Source organism: Ischnura elegans, chromosome 4 (assembly GCF_921293095.1).
Source record: "Ischnura elegans chromosome 4, ioIscEleg1.1, whole genome shotgun sequence".
Lineage (NCBI taxonomy): Eukaryota > Metazoa > Arthropoda > Insecta > Odonata > Coenagrionidae > Ischnura > Ischnura elegans.
In genome coordinates, this window is record NC_060249.1 from 50,979,136 (window position 1) to 50,991,587 (window position 12,452).

Consider the following 12,452-nt stretch of genomic DNA (forward strand, 5'->3'; position numbering starts at 1 on the left):
CGCTCTCGAATACTTTGAACTTCGCACCATACACTGTCGCACACACATCGTTGGTAGTTGACTCTGAAAAATGTAGATAACTCTAGTCTTTTAGTGCATGCAGCACTGTTTTTGGCAAGTTGAAGAACTACGTGAAATTCGTGGATTAGAGTGGTGGAAAGAGTTTGACGTGAGGAACCGAAAATGATCGGGTGAAAAAATCCTAAAATTCCCTGTTCTCCCACCAGGAGAACCTCAGTGCTTTGGGATAGTAACTACGTAGCACAATTCACAAAATCTGCTACCCCCTCCATCCATATCAGCCCTCAGCCCCTCCTCCGATGCTTTTCTCCTCTCCGAAATCAAACCAAAGGCCCCAGCTCCCGCAGGGTTCGTATTCCGAAGACCATAAATGAAAAGCTTCAAAAGAAAATATCTAGTTACAGGAGAATAATAGAATAGTGTTTCACCCTTCCCTCTTTATCCCCCACTGACCTTTTTCTTCCAACCTGCTTCGAAATTCCCCATTTCTGGAGGTCCACTGCAGCATGAGTCATATATTAGCCCAAATGTGTAAAGCAATGACATTTAGCAATTGATATGACACCTTTATTGGACTGAAATATTAGTAATGTGCGCATGATTTAATCAAGAATAAAACCAAACCCTACCCAGTTCTGACTTCATTTAAGCATTTTACACAAGGAAATAAATGTCAAAATAGATGGAGACTAAGAATTCTGGTGAAACTCAATATCCTCACAGCAGAGCTTCTTGGAAGTTGATGCAGTATTTTTTCTGAAAACATATAATAAGTTACAAGTTATGCTATAAATCTCTATAGTCACAGACGAAGGGGTATTTTCTCAAGATATTTGGTTTCTCCCTGCTAGCAATTCAAATTCATCTTCTTATCTCGTGAGATCTTCCAAAGATGGACTGAAAATAATTGAAGAAAATCCAGTGGATAAGCACGTGTATTTTGCAAAATGCCTCGGATTGTCCGCTAGCACCTGACAGTAGGAGTGGGGGTAAAGCGAGCTACCTGTTGAATGAAGCTGAGTACATATCAGATCGGCGTGCCGCTTTAATGGCGTTTGGTAGATAAGAATGTATACATCAGACGGAAATCCATCGTAGCAGTGTAAATGCCGAGACAGCATGCAATCATTTTTTCGCGTGGTGGTGCATCCCCTTAGGATATTTGAAAGAGATGTTAGTTGAATCAACTATATCCCCATATTGTATGCAAAAATGAAAATATTCCATCAATCAGCTAAATTCCTGTTTGAATCCTTCAAAGGAAATCAAAATTACTCTCCAAAATCATGGGTTTTCTGCTGCTTAGGCAATCTAGTCAGATATTCCCGCATTCAATCGTTTTTTTCGTCCATCCCCTTAAAAAACGATAGATCGAGGTTCCACTGTATTTTCATTTACACTTTCATCAAGTGAAATAGAAGAAGAATAGTATGTTGAATGTGCTTTGCCCAATTCTAGTATTCGAAATTAGAGGTATTCGAATATTCGAGCAAAGATTTAATATTCAAATTCGATATTAGAGTTCGAGAAATCTGCTATTTGATCTATCTCTAGTAACTACCCATCATGATGGGTACTACCCTTCCTTTACCTTTCTTTTACCCACCTTGGGGATTTTTTGTGTATCAGGGCTGTATAAATTTAAAGGGACCAACAGAATCCATCAAGAAATTGCAAAGGAAAGCAGCAAGATTTGGGGAAACATAAAAAGACCGAAAGTGTCGCTAAAAACCTGCATGTGCTGGGATATATGCGGGACTCACTATAATGAGTCCCATCTCACTAGAGTAAGTACTTGCATGGGACTCACTATAGTGAGTACAGTGAGTCCCATCCCAAGTACAGTGCAACCTCGATATAACGACACCCCACGGTGCACTAATAAACATTCGCTATAGCGAATTGTCGCTTTACCGGAGGTGGAGCAAATAATAGCCAATATACCTGTTGCGAACAGATATACAGGAACAGGAGTGGTGCGGCGACAGATAAACATCTATCCGATAAACGTAAGCATAAATCCAGATGAAAGGCGATGTTTTTTTGCATCACTAAATTTCCTTACACAAATAACGACTAACTATTCAAACAATTTATAAGCGCCGCACTGAATAAAAATCATGCAAAGCATTGTTTTATCAATCATTATATTTATCGAACGACAGTTTACCACACAAATTTGAGACTGAGCACTCCATTAACTTCATTTTTAACAGATCGCTAGCAGTTACAGAGGTTAAGGAGTCTTGATGAAAGTTTTCCGGCGGTGAAACCCTCGCTATGGCGAGAGCCAACGCCGAAAGGGTCTCGTAAAAACGAATTTTTTAACACGCTTATTATAGGGTCAATTGACGGTGCATCGGTTATCTCTCGTTATAGCGGGGGTGTCGCTATAGCCCGTACTCGCTTTAACGAGGTTCCACTGTACTTGCACCTGGCTAGGACGGATAAGAAAAATATATAGGCTTTGCTCACTCTTCCACACACTTATGGGGGAACAACAAGATAACTTTGAAACCCCCAGCTATAAAGGTTGTAAAGATCTCCAACACAAGATGAAATGCCACATGCGGCCTCGAAGGACTACCGTAAAAAAGTTCTCATATCTCAACAGGACAATTAATGATTGGAATAGACTTCCTGAAAAATTGTTTCAGACCTATCCTAGCAACATAAAAGATTTTTAAGAAGATATCTAAAAAATTTTTAATTGGGAGACTAATATAGCATTGCTTTATATTAAATTTTAGATTTAACTGAACTAGTTTCATTTGGTGATGACTATTCATTTACCTATTTCCATTACATATAACCTGTTACCCCCTGGGAAATAGTGAACGTAATGTAACTTGTATCATATAATTTTAAACTTGACATTTAATTGTTTCTAATTGTGTGAAGGGTACATTGACAGGATGTTTTAGGTGGAGGGGGAGGAATGTGCCCCACCAGACACCTAAAAAAGAGACCAAATTTTATATACAGTTATCATTATGTTAGTTTTATTTTTTGTATTACAAAGCCTTAATCACTTATTTCAATACCCCAACAACACACATTTGGATATACATATGTATATACAGTGGAACTTGGTTAGTACGTTCCTCGTTAGTACGTTTTCCTCCTTAGTACGGCGATTTCCCTCGGTCCCGGTACCATCCGAACAAAATACAGGTAAAAGAATTTGGTTAGTACGTTTGAAAAAATTGCGCTTTCCTGGTTAGTACGCTCAATTGCTTGCCGTGACGCAACCCGCAATTCGTTCTCTAGTGTCTTCTTAAGGATCGCAAACGTCTGAATTCATGATTTAATTTATTATTATTAGCAATTAACATTCTTCCATTCATTCCACATCTCTTTCTTCTACCGTAATTTATCCAAATGCATTTCTGAATTCTTGTGACGTGATGAAAAATAAAATGCGCCCATTTTTCGGGAATGTCTGACTACGTAAAACTACAGCCAATAAGAAGCCCCAATTTTCCCCACCCCGAGCTCCTCACCTTCTGTTGCCTTTGGAGCGCTTGGGTGCCCACTGCTGCGCACAAAGTTCGTGAGTGGGCAATTGTTGCTATTGCACGAGTTATCATGATGAAGAAATAAGTCTTAACGGTATTAGACAATTCCCACATTATCTAAAGCAGTACTGCTCCATAAACTCGACGTCGTGCGTATTTACTTGACTACTGTTGCGGGAGCAGACGGTCCTCTGGATCTCCACGCGAAGCTTAGCTTAAAAATACTTGATCTCGGAACGAAAGCAGACGACATTAGACAAGTTTTGAAAGTAAATTTCAACTGTCTAATATAAAATTTTCTTGTAATTACGTCGTAATCTAATAATCTCGCGTGTCATCAGTCGATATATCGATCGATTTTACAATCGAAATGGTATCATTCCAGAAGCAAATGTCTACGGCTGTTGCCGTAATTTGAAAGTCAATATAATTTTGCCCAATTTTTATGATGTTTAAAAAACCAGTTGACTTACTCAGGGTTGTTGTTATATTCTCCGAGTACGCTGTGAGAAAGAAAAATGACTTGTCTGAGCTTCACTCGTCCTCGTTCTGTACATATATATAGGATAAATCACGGGAGATAGACGCCGTAATCATGGAATCGTCTTCGGAAATCAATGAAAAATTGCGATTTTTATTCACATGGTATTGTTTTTCAATGTAGCGCTCATTTTCTTGATTTTAAATGTGAAAAGAGTTCAGGAAGGCGATCCTATGAGAACTACCGATAGTAATTGTAATTATGACGACTTTTTCACTGATTGCAATAACCCCGACTGCTATTATTTACTTTCCTCGTTAGTACGTTTTCCTGGTTAGTACGTTCATTTTTCGTGGTCCCTTCAGAAACGTACTAACCAAGTTCCACTGTATATTGTATTTTCATGGGTCACATACATATATAATTTGTTATGTATTACATCTGTAGTGCATATGTATTATTGAATGTATTTCCTTTGTATTCATACATATGTAAAAGTGGCACTTGTTACACGATAAATACATTGTATTTTTTGTGTATTTTTGAAATTTGGATACTTATGTAAATGTGGTCAAAAATACACAAAAATACAAATGTATTTATCGTGTAACACGTACCACTTTTACATATGTATGAATACAGAGGAAATACACATGTAAATGTGGTCAAAAATACACAAAATATACATTATGTATATTTCCTGTAATAATTGGGAGGTAGATTTTCGTGGCGTCTTGCGAAATGTTCATAAACATTTTTTCCAGAAATAATATGTTCACAGCAAACGCCAGATTTCCCTATTTTAATGATCATTCATCCATTCGAATTTATACCCAGAAAGCTTAAAAACAAAATCATATACTGGTCGATGTGAGCAAGGGTAGTAAATATGGCGGCTATTTATGCTAATTTGTAAATGCACGCGAAATACAGACGTATTACATATGTAAAATTCAGTTTCTTTCCGCGAAATATACACATGGAAAAATGGTTCACAATACATGAAAAATACAAAACATAGTACTTGCACAGATCAAAAGTAAAAGCGAAGTTTGATTTTTTAAACAATATTTTAATGTAACTGTTTAGACAAAAAATTAAATTCTCAATTCCGCGGCTCACTGTCGCTAGGGAAGTGAGTGGGAGTGATACAGTTATAATCTCGTTGACAGTAAACCTCGGCATTTCGTTCGAGACTACGAGAACGTGCTGTAGGAGGAACTCCGGCATCTACGCTAATAAACAAAAGGAAATCCGTTATTAACTAGCTACTGATGTATAGTTAATTTTATATTTGTTTGTATTATTATACTTATTGGAAGAATTGACATAGTGTTTTAATCCTCGATAACCGGTGCGTGTGTATGGTGTGCTCAACCCGAAGCTATGTTTTGCTGGAAATGTGCTTCAATCCCACACGTTATTGCGATTCGTGCAAGCCAGCTCCAGCAGTTTCCTGTCACTGGATTATTAAGGTAAGGTATGATTTATCTTTTATTGTATTGTACGCCTACATAGACTACATTAATTATGTTATTTGAGTATATTTGGATAATATAATTATTTTATGTTTGGCTATTGTTTTCCTTTTTTGTTGAGTTATGTATCGAGGTGACTAGTGTCCATTGAAGTTATATGGTAAAACATAGTAATGTCAATCTTGTACGTATAAATTAATAGATTATGCGTCGTATAGTAATTCCGTGCTTCGCGGCTGAAGTTACATTTTTTCTTCTCTTAATTAAGAGCAGAAAAAATTGTTTAAAGGAATGTTTTCGTTCACGTGTAAGTTGTTTTTTGTCGCTGTTTATTACCACAACCTACTGTATTGTAGTTCTTGCATTCCTAGTTATCCTATGCTTTAGTCATAATATCTTTGACCGTAGACTTATCAGCGTAGCCTTGTCACTAATAGATTCCTCGAGGTTCCGAGCGGTTTTGCCCTCTACTTCTAATTATTTAACGAACAAGAAGTATTGGTCGTGTAATATCGGTTCCCTTAAAGCAAAATGTAATATTTCTTTCATCTTGAAATGCAGTAAATCAAGGTGCATTTCGTCATTATTATTAACACAAGATAAATACGTAATTTTCATGCGAAAGTTTGTCATTATATGTAAGAAAAAGGTGCGTACGGGCCAAATTAATTAATTATAATTTTCTTTTCATGCTCTTTCGCGCATACCCAGCAGGCGACGATGTAAATAGCTTGGCCTGGACAAGAGGAGAATGGATTACGGAAAAGATGACGAAGCAAAGCCAGAAGACCAGGTGGAATTGTTAATACCGAGGTAAGCTTTGAGGGAAATTTTTTTTACCATAATGGAGAGGTTTCTTAAAGTTAAGCCTGAAATTATCGGTTATGTATGAAATTTATTTGTTTGAAAATTTGATATCACAAGTTTATATTTTTTCTGTGTGAGTCATCCGCTACTAAATCATGGTACTTATATATTAGTATCATGTAATAAATAAGCATACCAATGGATTCACGTTTTCCTAGTTAATTTATATTTAAAAGTAGTCATATGATCTTTTCTCATATTTCTCATTCTTCTTAAGAGAAAAGCTATTAATTTTGTAAAATGAAAGCATATCCCCAAAATATATGATTTCTCAAAGGACAAGGTCAAATTTGTGCTAGCTGGGACCTCGACATAATTGGTAAATGAAAAAATTTAAAACTTATGTCTGGAATCTAGCAGAGAGGCCAAACTTTCATTTGCATTCAGAATACAGAATTAGTACTAAAATTACAGACTTCACAGAACTTACTGACTGCCTATATGAATTGATAAAAATAAAATTGAAAGGCCTTGAGCTCCTATTCAAATCTTACAAAAAGATATATTTTTGCATGACTTTTAAACTTGACTTCTTCTTTTCTCCTTTCAGAAAGTGGCTAATTGTGCAGAGTTGGTTTCCTGAATTCAGGTTTCTTCTTGTGCAATGGGTTACAACGCTTGTTCCGTGCTAACATTTTTTTCTATTTTCCAACTCAAACCATTGTTTGTACTTGATTTATCTTTGTGCCATTTTTTAAAAACTAAGTTTCACCTACTGTTTGCTGGCCCTTAATGCTTGTTAGCAATATTCATGGCCACACTTGTTATTTGTGTGAATTATTTTATTTTTCTCTTTGAATAAATGTTTTATTATCTGTATGTTCTGGTTTCCTTAATTTATTCATCCGTTTGATCCATATTGATATTAAGTGGATGTGGGTCAGAAAATCAATATGTATAATTTCGTGTACGAGGGCCTGCAGATACACATGTATATTACATGTAAGGATATTCAGATTTCCAATTTGTAATACGCACGAATACATACATCCATAGGGACTTTTGAACCACTTCTACGTGAAATATACCGATGTAATACGATCGTATTCCATCTTATACATACGTATTTGGTCACGTATTTTTTGTGTATTATTGATGTAATACAAATGCCGTGTTATCTGGGATATTTATACCTTCCGTATCATTATAAAGAGATGATTTCAAGACAGTAATTCTTATATGTTGTTTTTAATCTCCAGCAAACTAGTTCCCAGGAAAATGAAGTGAAGGCCTACCATTCCCTTACACTAAACAGATATTAGACGATGGATAGACTAATCGTACGTGAAGGAGTTCCCAGGAATGGTAGATGTGGGGGGTCCGAATAAAATTACCATTCATCTGGCGTGAATTGGATACCCAAGGGAAATCGGTACTGTTCTCAGTGCAGGTGTAGCCAGGACTTTTAATCGGGGGGGGGGGGTACGAATTAACCAGGGTGGATTTTTTTTTTTTTAAATGATACTATAAAGTAGAGAGAGTACCACTTAAGTGGTGAGTTTTTAACTAATTTCAACACATCATTAACGAAAAAACTAGATTTGTAAAAAAAATCTTTTGTTAATTCATGAATTTCAGTATATTGTTTTCTTTTATGGAGGAAAGAAAAAAAATTATTGAGGGGGGTCCGGACCCCCCAAAAGCCTCCCTCGCTACGCCACTTGATGCTATAGCCCCCGCCACCCACTAGCCTATTGCAGGCTGGTGATTGATCGCCCCCTGCCAAACACCCTAGAGGTGGCTTGCAGGGTATTATGTAGACATAGCCCCTCTCTGGATCCGTCACTATATTGTGAATAATTACGTACGAACGCCAATGTATTAGCCAAGCAATAATTCTTTATATTAACGTTGTTAATGAGATTTTGGAATTGAAACAAGGTATAATGCCAAAATAACGTTTATTTTTTCCATATAACCGCATGAAATTCTTCTTTTCTATTTATAATAAACGAATATAAAATATTATCATATAAGTGTCGACAAAGTTTCAGTGGGTTATTCATAAATACATTAAAGCCAAAATGCAAGTGAAAGGAGCTTAAAACTAAAGGTTAATGATTAATATTTATGAAACCTACCATTACAACCACCATGCAGCATAAATAAATTAAAAATAAAACATGTATTACTACGACGCTATCGTAAAAGAAGTCCCGTCCCCTATGAAAAAATTGTATAGACCTGTTTCAAAATTTTATACAATTACCATGGTAATTGTATAAATTGTATAAAATTTTGAAACAGGTTTATACAATTGTATAAAATTTTGAAACAGGTTTATACAATTTTTTCATAGGGGGTTGGGAAACGAATAACTGAGGCAACTTATGACAATGGATTTTACAAAACATAAACACCAAGCACCTATTAAATTTCTTATTAATATAATTAGCAATATATTAATCTACAAAATAAATCATTAAAAACATCGTACTATATAAATTTAAATATAGAGAGGCCATTATAAATACATGGGCGCTATCGGAATCTCGCGACGGGGAAAAAAGCCATTGCAGACCATATTTCACTGGGTCATTCACTGTCAAACCAATATGAAAAATAAAAAACAACGAACTTCATATGAAAGAAAAAGAATCAAAATTAATGAAACAGAGGATCCCCATGCACATAGGGTACGAATGGAAAAACCATAGTTATTTTAAAGATAGGGCGCTATCTCATTTCGAATGCGAAATAATCACATCCAAGGCAAGCAATTTGCACTGAACTATTCATAAAAAAGAGTGAATATTTCCTCAAAACGCATTCAAATTTCGACATACTATAAGGAAATAAACAGCGAATTTCTCATCCTAAAACCTATAAATCAAACTCCTATAGATCACGAGATAAAACATCAAATATTATGAAACGTCCATAGCCCACACCGTTTTTTAATATATAGAGTAACCTGGTGCCATCAAATATTACGCCGCACACCCGCACGAAGGTGGAATGACATGACTATAGGAATTCATTTTTTTCTAACCACTGTGATGAGCGCTCACTTGAAATAACGCATAGATCATTGAAAAAATATATTATACCACACGCTGGAAATAAAAAACACTCATATATTTCATTTTCCTCTTTGAAAATTAGGCATGGGCTGGCCCAACCCACACCCTACGCAACCTACTCGCGTCCAGGAATAGAAAACTTTATAACGTCGTTGTTTCCCAAAGAAATTCAACGCTTGTTTCTGCACACGTAGGTGCGATTTAACTACAAGGATAACAGGTTTTACAATTGGATTTTATCCATGTCCGACATCGTAGAAAAATAACTAATCATCGGAAAAATCGAGGTAAAGTTATCAACGGGTCATTTAAAAATTAGTGAAAGCGAATTTCCCATCCTAACTCCTATAGATCACGAGATAAAACATCAAATATTACTAAACGTCTATATCCCACACTTTTTTTTTATATATAGAGTAACCTGGTGCCATCAAATATTACGCCGCACACCCGCACGAAGGTGGAATGACATGACTATTGGAATTCATTTTTTTCTTACCACTGTGATGAGCGCACACTTGAAATAACGCATAGATCATTGAAAAAATATATTATACCACACGCTGGAAATAAAAAACACTTATATATTTCATTTTCCTCTTTGAAAATTAGGCATGGGCTGGCCCAACCCACACCCTACGCAACCTACTCGCGTCCAGGAATAGAAAACTTTATAACGTCGTTGTTTTCCAAAGAAATTCAACGCTTGTTTCTGCACACGTAGGTGCGATTAAACTACAAGGATAACAGGTTTTACAATTGGATTTTATCCATATCCGACATCGTAGAAAAATAACTAATCATCGGAAAAATCGAGGTAAAGTTATCAACGGGTCATTTAAAAATAACTGAAAGCGAATTTCTCAGCCAAACTCCTATAGATCACGAGATAAAACATCAAATATATTATGAAACGTCCATAGCCCACACCGTTTTTTAATATATAGAGTAACCTGGTGCCATCAAATACTGCGCCGCACACGCGAAATCACTCGCACGAAGGTGGAATGACATGACTTGGAATTCATTTTTTTCTTAACACTGTGATGTGCCCACACTTGCAATACCGCATAGATCGTCGAAAAAACATATTTTACCACACGCTGGAATTTAAAAGCACTCATATAATTTATCAGGGTTCCCACTCTACCTGAATAATGAAAATCACCGTTTTTTTCCAGGTTTTCATTTTTTTCATATTTTCACCGTCTCAATTTCGTCCGTTAATAAGCCAACATTAACCCAGTCACTGGCCGTATATCAACAGAAAATTAACGCACGCGACAAACGGCCGTTGATGTTAACGCCGCAATGAAAAGTGATACCTGTTATGACGTGATCAATCGTTTGCAAAATTCAGGGTAGACTCAAAGGACCAGCCCAACCGCGCTCTTGCCCGGGCGCCTTTTTTAAATCCTCGCCGAGAGATTGTTTTTGCACACGTTTATATTACTGCACAGTTACCAAATTTACCTTACCCAATCTTTCTTATTTAACGGCAAACATTTTATTACAATTATTTATAGAACATAATAAATCTAAAAACAATTACATACACCGTATTAGCACGATTCTAAGACGAACGCGATTCTAAAACTACCCTCATTTTCTGGAACTTCACCAGGAGAAAAACATTTTACCTAATAACGATGCGATTATAAAATGAATGCGGTAAAACGATCAATGCATAGTTTTTGCTAGGTTGCCTATGTCCCAGGAAACGCAGGATTTAGGCGAGTAATTATGATATTGATAAAAGGTTTCAAACAATATTTTTGATAATAACAGGAATAATAGTTCTTTATCAAGACACTTAGGTCATATTGTTGATTCGACTCATATCTCTTTCAAAATCCTGAAGGAAAACGCCACCTCGCTAAAAAAATGTTTGCTCTCCACTCGGCATTTACACAGCTGCTATTATGGATTTCTGTCTGATGTAATTAATATGATTGCGCCATGAAATGTTTTTATCCGAAAGATATCCATTCTTTTCTAATTAGCAGATGAATTCGGATTGTTAGTAGGGAGCAACAAAAATCCTGAGAAGATATCCCTTCGTCAGTAACTCAGACAAGTGAGACTTACAGTATAACTCATAAATTGATAACTGATAATAACCGCTGATATCTTGTTTTCGAAAAAATGCTACATTAACTGCCGAGAAGCTCAGCTACGCGGATATCGAGTTCCGCCAGAAATCATCATTGTATTTTTCCAACTATTTTCTTGTTTTTAATGCTTAAATAGCGTTAGAAATACGTCGTGTTTGGTCTCATTCTTCTTTGAATTACGTGTACTTTACAAATATTTCAATCTAATAAAAGTATAATGCCAATTGCCGAAGGCTTTTGGGCTAAAGGCCTGTTTACACGGTACATTAACACGTACGGGTTAATGTCTAAATGTATGAACGCGAGAATGAACACCAAAATGCACCGTGTAACCACCCAACTTTTGCGAATGCATGCACAGAAAATAGAACCTGTTCATGGTTCATCCATTCGACAAGTTCCGTTCCGGTCCCCAAAAATCATTCACGCAAACGTCGTAGGTGTTAATGTATCGTGTAAACAGGCCTTAAGAGGTGATTGATGCAGCAGTTGACCTCCAGAAACTGGGAACTTGGAAGCAGTTAGGCTGAAAAAGGTCATTGGGTGAGAAACGGGGGGAGCGCGGAACACGTTTATATTGTTCTCGTGTAACTCGATATTTTTTTCGAAGCTAAGGTCTTCGTAATACGATCCCTGCGCAAGCTGAGACCTTTTTTTTTACTTGGGAGAAGAGGAAAGCTTCAGAGGAGGGGGGGAAGGCGAGTTCTGAGTGGAGGGGGATAGAGGATCTTGGGAAATGCGCTAATGGTACTGTCCCACGGTACTCAGCTTCTTACTATAGTAATTCAATCTCCTGGGGGTGTCTGTCGTTATTAGCCACAAACAACACGCTGGAAACACTTCGTCTCATTTTCGTCTAACGATGGATGCGGGAAAATTATACGACAGGACCGATCTTCAAACGATCAATGCGAAAAAATGATTCTTCGGAGAACGATGGATGCGGGATA